The sequence below is a fragment of the Mus musculus genome, chromosome 1 (genome assembly GCF_000001635.26).
Source record: "Mus musculus strain C57BL/6J chromosome 1, GRCm38.p6 C57BL/6J".
Classification (NCBI taxonomy): domain Eukaryota; kingdom Metazoa; phylum Chordata; class Mammalia; order Rodentia; family Muridae; genus Mus; species Mus musculus.
Window position 1 is genome coordinate 149,409,867 of NC_000067.6, and position 12,686 is coordinate 149,422,552.

The 12,686-nt window shown below is 38.6% G+C and overlaps 1 long non-coding RNA gene across 1 annotated transcript in view; it reads right to left on the reverse strand.

Annotated features, from left to right (window-relative positions):
- Positions 1–862: 862 nt before the first annotated feature.
- The window catches only part of Gm29398, a 39,244-nt gene continuing 27,420 nt past the window's right edge, over positions 863–12,686 (reverse strand). The window contains exon 3 of the long non-coding RNA XR_878598.2: positions 863–3,622. This is a non-coding gene — a long non-coding RNA (predicted gene 29398). The remainder of the gene's footprint in view (positions 3,623–12,686) is intronic.

Genomic DNA, 12,686 nt, shown 5'->3' on the forward strand with positions numbered 1-12,686 from the left:
AACAAAAATAAAATAAAGACATTAAGTGCTTGCACCTTACCATGTAAGTAGGCTTAGCCTTCGTGTTGTGCAAGGTTTTCCCATTTCTACTTTTCTCATGTTTCCATTTGACAGGCTCTTTTCCCTTTAAAATGTCTATTTAAGTAATCTTAACAGTTTTAAAAAATATCAACTTGTGTTGATATTTTTTAACAACATTTTTTTTTTAATTTGTGGCTGAAATTAAGTCTGGATGGCTACTGAGCAGGCTGACAAGTTCTTCTCTTCAACAGGAACTGCTGGAGCATCTTGATGTGTCAATCAAAGCAAATGTAAAAATGGAACTGACTTTTATAATCCATCATTACAGGAAGCCTTACAGACTGTTTTTATCTATGTTAAACATTCTTGCCATACAGAAGCATACTCTGGGCCAGTAGCCATGACTCTGAATACACAAAATTAAAACAAGAGGTAAACTTTTTTTTAATTACATCTATAGGCCATTTTCCATCATGTTGATCCATATTCTACTGCCATGGATCTTAGTCTTACAATCCACAGTTAATCACAAAATCACTCTAGTAAATTGGATATAGCAGAATCACAGTTTGCCAGTTCTGATGCTAGGTTACAGAAATCCCTCCACGTTTCTCCATGTTTACCTAGAATGCTATGTACCCTAAGAATAGATATTTCTATGCTAGTGCTGTGGTTTCAAAATAGGAAGACAGCTTCTATTGAAGAAACAAGCTGACCTGGTTTTTCTGAGCTAAGCTTCATGGTAAATTATATAATCATGTGAGGGTTTACTAATGGTGGCGCAGTATCATTATGGAGACAGATAAGTTCTATGTGAGCCTTTCTTTTTTCTCATAAAATATCCATGTGTTTATAAACTAAAGACCCATGCATTTTCTCAGGGCAATCTTTGTTTTTCATCTAACTGAATATGTAACTAAGAACATCTTACTCCTGACCAGAATAAGAAAAAGAAAAATACATGTTTATTGGTTTTCTGTGACTTTATTTTTCAATGAAATATCTTTCAAAACCCAGTCAGTTTCTCTGGGATATTTTAAGCATACTGCAGTGCAACCTTTGACAAATTCTCATACAGTCGAGTTCTTCTAATAATGTGTCTCAATTTCTTCCACTGTATTTTGAGCACTGACATTTGTTTACTGTATACTTGTTCTTTTAGAAAGTCTTGTTTAGAGGAAAAATATGGTACTAACTTCATACTTTTTAAAAGTTTTCTATTTGTTTGTTTGGAGACAGGTTTAATGTAGCCCAGACTGGCTTGGCATTTGCAGTGCAATAGAAAATGACCTTGGTCTCTTGTTCCTCATAACATAGGTATGAGTCAGTCTACCAAGTTTAGGCAGTGCTCAAGACCAAAGATAAGATGTCCTGCGTACCCCAGCATGCATGCTGCTGATTAAGCCACAGCTTTATCCCTTGGAACTCTTTCCTTTGGAGGAGAAATTAGACACTTCAGGTTAATTTCCATATCCTAATGTAAGCACAGCCTTATGTTTTTGTTACTGGTTTTCAATTTACTTCTACCAAGAATTTCATTAGCTTATATCACATATATTTTTAATTTGCATTCACAGCACACTTTCAAAACAATCTATTTTCATGTATCATTCTAATGATTACTTAGAATTGTAACAGTACACATACCTTCCTTGTACTAGAATATGTACAGTTATAGGTGGGAGGCAACTTAGATATAATTCTTTATCTTACAATCTGCTAAAGAAATAAGATGAAGGTGTTAATAGAAAAGAAAGTCTTAGGTACAGATGTAAAGAGTATATAGTGCATCAGAGTACAAGAGAAAGGACAGATGCACCAGGGTAATTAAACAGACCAAGATAGAAATCTGACTGATCCTTGGTAGGAGAGTGTCAGGTTTATACTCCTCAGGATCCTGGAGAACTGTACACATGTTCAAACAGATTTGCTTCTGTAGAGCTACCAAACACTGTATTGTTTAGACTGAGATGGATTTGCAGTTTTACATATGCTTTTAAAACTTCAGCTTTTGTTTAATGGCTACAAAGGGTTTTTACATACTTGTACAAAAAAAAAAAAACCACCCTGAAGAGATTTTCAAAGAGAGCAAACATTTTCATAAGAGGACAACTGTCATTAGTAAACATTTTTGTTCTCAAAGTGACCAGGAATTATTGAGATACCATATAGCACAGAAAATTTTCAAACCTGTTGGAATTATGACATTGACAGAGGATTTATGTAATATTATTTTTCCGGGTTCTATTATAGGTACTGGGATATAATCATGAAGATAGTTCTTGATCTTTTGGTAATTCATCTCAACAGAGACACAGTGAAAACAGTGACTAGTCCTTGTTTTATTCATATTATATATTGCAGAAATGGCATCTAGTGGTGGAAACTGTGGGGAAATTACAGATGCACATGTTATTCTGAAAAATGCTAGTAAATTTGTCTAAGAACCTTGAAAATTAGAAACTTTAAGGCTATTCTAATATTTTGAAAAAGTGGCTCAAATTTAGGATTCAGCAACAATTTAAGATTTAGCAACAAGTGATAAGTAAAACAATAAATATATGGACACAACAGAATAATACCTTGCAAATTAACAGCAGAAAAATTAAGTGGGAAGTACATTAATAAAATAAAATTTAAAAAATAACGCAGAATAAAAGATGGTTATTAGCCTAGTTGAGTATTGTATAGTGTGTATTATATAACCACTGTGTTATATAAAATTGGAGCATATGTCCATAATCCATGAATTGGAAAAATAAAATTCATGACCTCACATACTATGCACATATTTCACTATCATTATTTTAAAATGTATTTTTTCTTTTAAACAATATCCCCAGAAGCCATTTGAAATACAACTTTCTATATTTTCAGAGGTTAGAACTTAAATTAATTTCTCATTTAATGATTATTTTTTCCATCCTGGAAAATTTGATTAATGGGCCATTTGCTCACCCATAGAGCAAGTGTATATGTAAGAGGAAAAACTGAAATGAATCCACTGACTTGGCTGTAAATAATTCAGTCAGAGAAGTCATATCTTCCTATGGAATGCATTTTCTTATGGTATGCATTTTTAATAGAGCTCTGTCTCTGCAGAAATTGTCTTTGAGGGTTTGATTCTAGCTATAAGTATGGAATTTGATTACTCTGCTGCACACTTCTTATATTGCAAAACCTTCTTCTCAGGAGTAACTTTCAAGATATGAATAGAGGAATCAGAAGTACCTAAAGAAGGATATAGGGGCCTGAACTTCATCTGAAATCTCAAAGGTGGAGATGGGGGATGACAAAAGATGGCACAGGCAAAACGCAGTCAATACTGAATTGACACACATGATAATATCTATAATTTGTTGCTCTTTACATATCTTCTCAAACTCAGCACTTTCAAACAGTGTCAACATATTTTGGATGGCAAATCTTCAGCTGAGCTCCAGTTTGTTGACATAGGGAAACCTTCAGTAGATAATCAAGAATAAGAAGCTAGAAGCTTGGAAAGAACTATTTTTTATTGCAGGATCATCTGGGTGTATTTACTGCACGTTTCTCACTCTCCTTGTCTCAGCAGGCTTCCTGGAACAGCATGTTTTTGACACTGAAAGAAGTGCAAAAGTACAAGCAGAATACATAGTGTTTTCAAGGTTAATTTTCAAATTACCAAAGCCATTTCTTCATATATACATATAGTTATATATAGCATATATTATATATATGTAGTTTTATATATTATATATAGTTATATATATGTATGTGTATATATATATATATATATATATATATATATATATATACATACATACATACACACACACACACACATATATATATATACATATATATATATGGCTAAACAAGTCAGATTGCTGAGTATAAAGGTAACTTGAAGAACAACTGTTGTATCTACAAAAATGTTCATACTCTTTTCTGTCAAGACGATGCAGTGCAAGTGTGGAGTATCTGATATTGACCATAGGAAACACACTGGTGTTGAGATAGTTTTATTATAGGGTGTGCTACTTGGAGTGAATTTAGGAAACAGTCTTAGTAACTTTTCCTGTTGCTGTGATAAAAATACTCTGACAGAAGCAGCTTAAGGGAGAAAGGGTTTGATTTTTGGTTCAAAGCATATTTCCCCATATGGTATGGTAAAGATGTAGGGGTTATTGAATATATGAAAATCCATTATTGTAATGTACCATATAAACAAATTGAAAGAAAATAACCTCATAATCTTCTCATTAGATGCTGAAAAGCCTTTGACAAAATCCAATACCCCTTCATATAAAATGTCTTTTAAAGATCAGGGACACAAGGCACAAATATAAACACAATAAAGGCAATATACAATAAGCCAATAACTAACATCAAATTAAATGGAGATAAATTCCACAAGGCATGGTTTTCCAATCTCTCTATAACTTTCAATATAGTACTTGAAGTTCTAGCTAGAGCAATAAGAAAACTAAAGAAGATCAAGGGGATACAAATTAGAAAGAATGAACTCCTTGTCTTTTTTTATATAGTCTACGATCCCACAAAATGGTGTCATTAAAAATGGGTGGGGCTTCCCTCCTCTATTGACATCATCAACATAATCCCAGATGCTTGTCTTTTAGAAATTTCAGACATCTTCAGGTTAACAACTGAAGTTAATCAATTCAGAAGCCTTTTTTTCTATATATTTGTTATACTTAAAGTACATGAAAATTATCCACTACTCATCATTTGTGATACAGCAAACTGAGTACATTACTATATGTGGCTATCTGGAGAGACATGGGCAAATAACTACTCACCCCCCAAAAAAGAAACCCTCCACCAAATCTAGATTAAGAACCAACCAAATTTATCAGGATTTCCTAGAGCAGTACGGATGACTGAAACGCAATAGAATCATCAAAAAATTCACCCAAGCTTGGGTGATTAGATAGGAAACCTGCATCATTGGAGTTTGTCTTAGTCAGGGTTTCTTTATTTTTTTTAATTAGGTATTTTCTTCATTTACATTTCCAGTGCTATCCCAAAAGTCCCCCATACCCTCCCCCACACACTCCCCTACCCATCTACTTCCACTTCTTGGCCCTGGTGTTCCCCTGTACTGAGGCATATAAAGTTTCATGAAACTCAAGAAGAATGAAGACCAAAGTGTGGACACTTTGCCCCTTCTTAGAATTGGGAACAAAACACCCATGGAAGGAGTTACAGAGACAAAGTTTGGAGATGAGACGAAAGGATGGGCCATTTAGAGACTGTGATATCTGGGGATCCATCCCATAATCAGCCTCCAAATGCTGACACCATTGCATACACTAGCAAGATTTTGCTGAAAGGACCTTGATATAGCTGTCTCTTGTGAGACTATGCTGGGGCCTAGCAAACACAGAAGTGGATGCTAATACTCAGCTATTGGATGGATCACAGGGCGTATCAGAAGATGGCTTAGTCAGGGTTTCTATTCCTACACAAACATCATGACCAAGAAGCAAGTTGGGGAGGAAAGGGTTTATTCAGATTACACTTCCACTTTGCTGTTTATCACCAAAGGAAGTCAGGACTGGAACTCAAGCAGGTCAGGAAGCAGGAGCTGATGCAGAGGCCATGGAGGGATGTTCTTTACTGGCTTGTTGCCTTGGCTTGCTCAGCCTGCTCTCTTATAGAACCAAGACTACCAGCTCAGAGATGGCACCACCCACAAGGGGATCTCCCCTCTTGATCACTATTTGAGAAAATGCCTTACAGCTGGATCTTGTGGAAGCACTTCCCCAACTGATGTTCCTTTCTTTGTGGTAACTCCAGCTTGTGTCAAGTTGACACAAAATTAGCCAGGACAATTGACCCCTTGTCAACTTGACACACAAACACATCACTAGTAAGCCTCAACCCTTACTTCTTATTCATCTCCAAGATCTAAATAACTTTAAAAGTCCCACAGTCTTTACGTATTAAAAATTCAATCCCTTTAAAATATCCAGTATCTTTTAAAATTCAAAGTACTTTAAAATTCAAAGTCTCTTAACTGTGGGCTTCACTAAAAAACTTCCTTCAAGAGGGAAAAATATCAGGGCACAGTCCCAATCAAAAGCAAAATTTCACCCAATGTCTGAGCTCCAACTCATAATCTTCTGGGCTCCTCCAAGGGCTTGGGTCACTTCTCCGGCCATGCCCTTTGTAGCACACACATTGTCTTCTAGGCTCCAGCTGCCTGTACTCCACTGCTGCTGCTGTCCTTGTTGGTCATCTCATGGTACTGGCATCTCCAAAACACTGCTGTCTTCCACTGTAACTAGGCTTCCCCAACAGCCTCTCATAGGCTCTCTTCATGGTGCCAAGCCTCAACTGCTTTGCATGACCCCTTCAGTCCTGGGCCATCAATTGCAACTGAGGCTACACCTTCACCAATGGCCTTCCATGACCTCTCACAGTGCCAAGCCTCAGCTGCTCTGCGTGACCCCTTCATTCCTTCAAAACTAGTACCACCTGGTTGACTCTTACACATTACCAACTCCATCCACAACACAAGGTACAACTTTGTCTATCTCTGAAACACAGCCTCTGTGCTCTCAGAAAAAAACATCCCAGAAGATGTCACCTCAATGATTCTGGTCTCTTCTTAATCACTGCTAATTTCTTAGCTCCAGCTAACTAGCATCAATAGTCCCAGTAATGCAAACATTTCCACTTTAGTAGTTCTGGCATCTTGTTAATAACAGCTGATTCTTCAGTCCCAGCTAACCAGAACCACAGAATCTTCACAATCCAAAATAGCAATGGCCCTGAAAAGAGTCTTTAATTTTTCCCTCTGAAATTTCATAAGCCAGGCCTCCATCTTATGCACTGTTCTCAACATTATCTTCCAAGTTCCTACACTACGTCTGACAGAGCACTTAACATGGAATGGATCTTCTAGCCCAAAGTTCCAAAGTCCTTCTACAGTCCTCCCCCAAACATGGTCAGGTTGTCATAGGAATACCCCACTCCTGGTACCAATTTGACTTAGTCAGGGTTTCTATTCCTGCACAAAACATCATGACCAAGAAGCAAGTTGGGGAGGAAAGGGTTTATTCAGATTACACTTCCACTTTGCTGTTTATCACCAAAGGAAGTCAGGACTGGAACTCAAGCAGGTCAGGAAGCAGGAGCTGATGCAGAGGCCATGGAGGGATGTTCTTTACTGGCTTGCTTACCCTGGCTTGCTCAGCCTGCTCCCTTATAGAACCAGGACTACCAGCCCAGAGATGGCACCACCCACAAGGGGACATCCCCCCTTGATTACTAATTGAGAAAATGCCTTACAGCTGTCGATCTCATGGAGGCATCTCCCCAACTGAAGCTCCTTTCTCTGTGATAATTCCAGCTGTGACAAGTTGACACAAAATTAGCCAGGATAGAGTTGTTTACACAATTTAGAGCTTTCTGGACATTGTTACTGTTTATATAATCCTAGGTTTCTTTAAAAATTAGGGCTTTGCCTATACTGTAGAAATTAGTAACATTTCCTTGGATCTGTTTAGAGGAAGTTTTAAAATTTATTTTTTAGTAGATATTTTCTTTATATACATTTCAAATGCTATCCTGAAATTTCCCTATACCCTCCCTCCACCCTGCTCATCTACCCACCTACTCCCACTTCTTGGCCCTGGCATTCCCCTGAACGGGGGCATATAAAGTTTGCAAGACCAAGGGCCTCTCTTCCCACTGATGGCCAACTAGGCCATCTTCTACTACATATGCAGCTAGAGACATGAGCTCTGTTGTTACTGGTTAGTTCATATTGTTGTTCTACCTATAGAATTGCAGACTCCTTCATCTCCTTGGGTGCTTTCTCTACCTTCTCCACTGGGGGCCCTGTGTTCCATCTTATAGATGACTGTGAGCATCCACTTCTGTGTTGTATAGAGGAATTTTAATCCAGCAACATGGGTGTTCTGGAAAGGGATCACATCCAAAACCATTTAGGTTAATATGATCCATTTGGAATACAGATACACCTTTAGTGCACACTTGAATCTCAAACAATGTATATAAGGTTAGATTGTAGAAGGAAGTAACCAGTATTGAAAGTGATGTCTAATTAAGGGGCAGACAAAGTGATGAATAAGAGAAAGATTTGACAGAATTAGTCAGGCTTAGGATATGCCTAACTCTCAGTAGAATGGCACAGGGAAGAGAAGTGAATTAGAAGAGCAGAGGGGGTGGAGGGGGAAAGGGAGAGGGAGAGGGAGAGGGAGAGGGAGAGGGAGAGGGAGAGGGAGAGGGAGAGGGAGAGGGAGAGGGAGAGGGAGAGGGAGAGGGAGAGGGAGAGGGAGAGAGACAGTTTTTCCAAGAGGGTTTGACAGAGACAGATAATAGAAAGAACAAAGTAGACACAGATGAAGACACCCAAGAGCCAGAGAATGAAAAGGAGCTAGAGGATTAGAGGATTAGTGAGAAGCCTAGAGAAGTCAATGTTAATCTACCAGCTGGTGTGATCCAGGCAGCTTGGAAAGGTATTTTGAGCTAGAACAACTCAGTTGAGCAACCAGCAAAAGTTTAGGGAGAACTAGAAAGAGTGAGTTTAATCAGCAATAAACCTGAACCAATACTTACATCTGGTGAACAAAACTTACTTTTACAGATCTATCTCATGTAGAGTAGTTAACTTCAGATATAATTCTTACCTTGAAAGAGAAAACTAGCAGAATTTAATTGTAGTTTTCATAACTTTATTTGATATAATGAATTTTCACCCCCAGGCTTCTTAAAACAAAAGCAAGTGCCACTGGAAATATACTTATGAAATATGATGCTACCTTCTCCTCCCTATACCTCAGCCTGAGAACAGGATAACTTGTATGTGACTTTGCAAGTGGTTTCTGAGTGCCTTTACCCAGAAACAGTAGAGGCAATGGTAGATATCTGTACTGGCTGGTTTCGTGTGTCAACTTAACACAAACTGGAGTTATCACAGAGAAAGGAGCCTCCCTTGAGGATTTGCCTCCATGAGACCCAGCTGTAAAGAATTTTCTCAATTAGTGATCAAGAGTGGGAGGGCCCATTGTGGGTGGTGCCATCCCTAGGCTGGAAGTCCTGGGTTGTATAAGAAAGCAAGCTGAGCAAGCCAGGGGAAGCAAGCCAGTAAGAAGTACCATTCCATGGTCTCTGCATCAGCTCCTGCCTCCAAGTTCCTGCCCTGTGTGAATTTCTGTCCTGACTTCCTTTGGTGGTGAACAGCAATGTGGAAGCGTAATCTGAATAAACCTTTTCCTCTCCAACTTGCTTCTTGGTCATGATGTTTTGTGCAGGAATAGAAACCCTGACTAAGACAAACTGTGGGGTAGTCCTGTGGCAGCCCGGCCATATTTTGGGGAGGAGTCTGGAAGGACTTTGGAACTTTGAGGAAGAAGAGCCATTGGTATGTTAAAAGCTCTGTTCTGTGGAATGTTCTGCAGGAGCTCAGAAGACAAAGATGAGTACTGTGCAAAGGATGGAGGCCTGGCTTGTGAAAATTCAGAGGGAAGATTAAAAATACTTATCAGGGTTGTTGCTGTTTTGACTGTGGTTTTGGTTAGCTGGGACTGAAAATTTGCTGTGATTATCAAGGTGCCAGAACTACTAAAGTGAAACCTTTGCATTACTGGGACTATTGATGCTAGTTAGCTGGAGCTAAGAAATTAGCAGTGATTAAGAAAAGACCAGAGTTACTAAGGTGAAAGCTTCTGGCAAATGTTTCCTGAGAGCACAGAGAAGCTGTGTTCCAGAGGCAGCCATGGTTGCACCAGACATGGTAATGTGTAAGAGTCACCCAGGTGGTATTTGTTTTGAAACATAAATGGATAGTAGTTGATGCCTGGCACTGTGAGAAGCCATGAGAGACCATTGGTGAAGGTACAGCATCAGTGGCAGTTGAAGGCATAGCAGAAGAGCCATGCAGGGAAGTTGAGGCTTAGCACCATGCAAAGCGTTTATGAGAGGCTATTTGTGAAAGTACAATCCAGTTGCAGCAGAACACAGCAGTGTTTTAGAGATGCCAGCACCAAGAACAGCAGCAGTAGTGGGTGGAGTACAGGCAGTTGGAGCCTAGAAGACAATCTGTGTGCTACAAAGGGCAGGGCTGGAGAAGTGACCCAAGCCCTTGGAGGAGCTCAGAAGATGGTGAGTGGGTCCCAGACATTGGATGGTTAGGGATTGATTTTGCTTTTGATTGTGACTGTCCCCTGATACTTTTTCTCTTCTTTAAATATGAGAGTATTTTATTGGAGCCCACAGTTGAAATGATTTTGAATTTCAGAAGAGTGTATATTTTAAAGAGATTGAATTTTGGTTTTGTATTGTTTTGTTTTTTTATTTTTCAAGACAGGGTTTCTCTGTATAGCCCTGGCTGTCCTGGAACTCACTTTGTAGACCAGACTGGCCTCTAACTCAGAAATCTGCTTGCCTTTGCCTCCTGAGTGCTGGGATTAAAGGTGTGTGCCACTAAACCCAGCTTTTAGGGATTGACATTTTAATATATTAGAATTTGTAAAGACTGTGGGACTTTTAAAGTTATTTACATCTTGGGGATGAATACGAAAGAAAGAGTTGAGGCTTAATAGTGAGATATTTGTGTGTCAAATTGAAAAGGGGTCAGTTGTACTGGCTAGTTTTGTGTGTCAAAACAAGCTAGAGTTATCACAGAGGTAAGAACCACCTTTGTGGAAATGCCTCCATGAGATCCAGCTATAAGGCATTTTCTCAATTAGTGATCAAGAGTGGGTGGGCCCATTGTGGGTGGTGTCATCCCTAGGCTGGAAGTCCTGGGTTGTATAAGAAAGCAAGCTGAGCAAGCCAGAAGAAGCAAGCCAGTAAGAAGTACCATTCCATGGTCTCTACATCAGCTCCTGCCTCCAAGTTCCTGCCCTGTGTGAATTTCTGTCCTGACTTCCTTTGGTGATGAACAGCAATGTGGAAGTGTAAAAAACTGAACAAACACTTTCCTACCCAAAGTGCTTCTTGGTCATTATGCTTTGTGCATGTATACAAACCCTAAGAAAATATCCTTGTCTAGTTTGACCCTTCATGGTTGATCTACTGACAAATCCCATGGTTTATATAAGAAAATCATACAGATAAACTCTAGATCTCATTTATTTTAGCATTAACTCTCAAAATACCTGGGTCATTTGACTGATCAGACCCTATTTTACATAGGATTAATAATAAATATTTCTATGTACCAGTGTTTTAACTAAACACATTTGGAGAACATGTCCATTCTCCTGTATTCAAAAGTACTGACTTAAGATATTATTCATAAGATAATTTACCTATCATTATTCATTTGATAAAGATTCAGACAAGTGTCACAATCCTTACCTTAAGAACTTCTGCAACCAATAACACCAAGAAGATACATAATGAAGTCAATGAAAATATTTTAAGTTGATTTTTCTCATTTCTTATACAACTATCTCATATATGTTTGAATATTTCCAATGCTTTCATATGAAATCATTTTTTCAGATACTATACTAAATAAAGTATTAAAACACTGAAATTTAATATTCCACTAATACTTTAAAGAACATACTGAAAACCGAAAGGAATCATACCTATAATATACAATTTATAATGTATTACAGTTTTTTAGGGAGGATAAAGGAGGGGAATCTGAAGTTTCCTTTTGCCATTGGTACAATTTTATTTTCAGGGTTATGTGGGATTTTTGTTTGTTAGTTTGAAGACAGAGTCTCTAACTCATAAAGATCCACCTGCCCCACATCCACTATCTACCATAGCAGCATTTTGCAGCATGCCTGTATTGGCTAGTTTTTGTCAATTTTACATATACTAGTTACATGAGTAAACGGAATCTTAGTTGCAGAATTTTCCCCATTTCATTAGCCTTTGGTCACGTCTGTGAAACATTTTTTTGATTAATGATTGATGTAGAAAGGTTCAGTCTAGTATGAATGTTGCTATCCCTCCTGGGCAGGTGGTCCTGAGCTGTATAAGAAAGCAAGAGAAACAGGCTGTGGTGAGAAAGCTTACAAATAGTATTACTCCATGCTTCCTGCTTTAACCCATGCTTGTGTTTCTGCTCTGACTTCTCTCTATGACTTACTCTAATTACGATGTATGAGCCACATAAGTCCTTTCTACTACATTGATTATAGTCATGGTGTTTACTTAAGTAGTCCAAAGAAAGAGAGAGAGGGGGAGGGGAAGGGGAACAGGGAGGAGGAGGGAGAGAGAGAGAAGGAGGAGGAAGAGGAGGAGGAGGAGGAGGAGGAGGAGGAAGAAAGGAAGGAAGGAAGGAAGGAAGGAAGGAAGGAAGGAAGGAAGGAAGTTGGTACTAGAAAGTAAAATGTTGCTATGATATACCTAACCATGCTGTTTTGAGGAGAATTTTAGAAATGTTTGGGGTTGGAAATACCATCAACAGCCTAGAGATGAATGAGCTGATACTGTGAAACCTGGAGAATAAGGATGGAGGGCTGTGTGCAGATGATTGAGGCCTTGATTGGGAAGTCCAGAGAGAAGCAAAAAGGTTTTATGACTTTCTATTTGTACTTTGTGAACTTCCTATCATACATCCCAATCCTACACATCTCCTCTTCCCCTTATACCTGCCCTCTGCCCTTGCAACCTCCCAGCCCAATAGAACAAATATCTAGTCTTGGAAGCTGTAATGTGTCACAGTA